We start from the raw sequence: 2,114 nt of genomic DNA on the forward strand, positions 1-2,114 counted from the left end.
CATACATTATCTCATTATGATAATGATACGTATTTCACATGGTTGTTATGAGAACTAAATAAGCTTACATGAAAGTGCCTAGGAGAAGGCAGTGTAAAGGACCTAGCATTATCAATCACTCACCACCGAATCGATCAATCATTCCAGGTCCTGTGCTATCAAATACATTATTTCCTTTAATCTTTACAACAGCCCTGCACACTTGGCCTTGTTATCCAGATTTCATGCATAAAGAGACTGAGGGTCAGAGAATTTTTAAACTACTAACTAAGATCACACAGCAGACCATGAGTTGACTGAATTCTATATCCATGCTCTTACCACTTAATTAAACAATAGCAGAAGCCTTTTAACAGCACTTCATCATAGGGATGGAAGGAAAGAATAACACCAATATGCACTCATTCATTCATTCAACACATACTCTGTGCCAAGCACTGAGCTAAATTCTTTCCATAAATTGTCTCAGTAAATCTTCACAACACCTCTAGCAGATGAGAACCAGGATAATCCCAATTTTGCAGATGAGGAAAATGGAGCTCAAGGAGGTTTGACTGATGTGTTCAGCATCATAGAGCTAGGAAATGGCAGAATCTGAACTGAAAATTATGTTTGTCTGTCTTCAAAGCCTGCACTCTTTCCAGAATATTGTGCTACTTCTAGAAGGCAAATTATGTTTTTCTGTATGCAAAGCAATATATTTTGGATCATCACGTACACCACTAGGAGGCCCAGATTGTTGGTCCCCAGCACTAGGGTTCTGTTAGGTGGGCTGCCCTCTGTGGCCTGGGAGAGAAAGTATCCTGTGTAAGGAGGAAGTGGGGAGAGTGTGGCTGAGGGTAGGAGGAGAAAGAAAGAGAGCTAAAAAATGCTGGTAACCCTGGAGATGGAAGGAACCATCAAGTCTAGCTACCATGAAACAGAATTTCTGAACCACCTGCCTAATCTCATACAAAAGATACCCTGATGCCATTCTAAACCCAGGATTATTCTATGCACACTGGGTACTAGACCAGAGTGAGACATGTTCCATGCAAAATCACCTTTACTACTAAAAATATAACTCCGTGGCACCTTCTGCTAAATAAAGGGCAACACAGGAAAGCCTACTGTAGAACAAATCGACTTAATGATTTCATAAGAAGATTATCTTTAAGTCATGAAGTTGCCTTTAAAATCAGTCTTCTGGTCTACAGCCATCCCACCCTGAACGCACCCGAGCTTGTCTGATCTTGGAAGCTAAGCAGAGTCGGGCCTGGTTAGTACTTGGATGGGAGACCGCCTGGGAATACAGGGTGCTGTAGGCTTGAAAAAAAAAAATCAGTCTTCTGTCATTTGGCTCAGCAATTTCCCTATTCAACCCTACTAACATGTAGGCCAATGAAAATAACTCTCAGTAGGCAACCACCAACCTACCTCCTTCCTTCCTTCGCTAGGGTCAGTGTTTATTCTCATCTCTGCTTGTAGCTACTCCCATACCCTCCATTCTTGCTCCAGTGCTCAATATTCTGCCAGCCACGGATATGATTTTCTGAATTCAGTCCTGAGCAAGCAAACTTACCTTTTCTATTATTTGAAAATGGCCCCTTGGCTCTTCCCCCATATGGCCATCTTCCCATATCTGTGTCAGGGGAACAGAGCTGGAGGGCAGAGGTTCCAGAGAATCCTTGCCTAGGTAAGCAGAGAACTGCCCTAAGGAATGGTTGGGCAAGAATGAGAGTCTGAAGTTAACGATGTCTACCTGGAGGGCTCATGCTCTGTGGGACCAGTTATAATACTACAAAGGGAAATGTGTGCTTCACCTGAGATCTCTGGATGACCACGTCCCAAACACAGGCCTGGATCTCAAAGAGGAACTGGGTCAGAAAGTAGGAGCCTTCCAAGGAAGCCCTGCTTGGAGCAGGTCCACAAGGGCAATAATTATAGACTTCACACCACAGAGGCAGCGTAATATAACGGATACACATGGCCCCTGGAGCTGAAAATCTGGGTAACTTTGGGCAGCTATGTAATCCCTCTGAGCATCTGTTTCTTTATCTTTTTAAATGGTGGGAGTTGGGGAAGAGGAGCTGAAGGAGGAGCCCAGAGAATGACATTTACTGAGTGCAGACTTC

The 2,114-nt window shown here is 43.6% G+C and overlaps 1 pseudogene; it reads left to right on the forward strand.

Moving 5' to 3' along the window:
* Positions 1-1,188: 1,188 nt before the first annotated feature.
* LOC119468097 lies at positions 1,189-1,307 on the forward strand (annotated as a pseudogene).
* The last annotated feature ends 807 nt before the right edge of the window (positions 1,308-2,114 follow it).

This window comes from Cebus imitator, unplaced genomic scaffold, assembly GCF_001604975.1.
Source record: "Cebus imitator isolate Cc_AM_T3 unplaced genomic scaffold, Cebus_imitator-1.0 Scaffold376, whole genome shotgun sequence".
Taxonomy (NCBI): Eukaryota; Metazoa; Chordata; class Mammalia; order Primates; family Cebidae; genus Cebus; species Cebus imitator.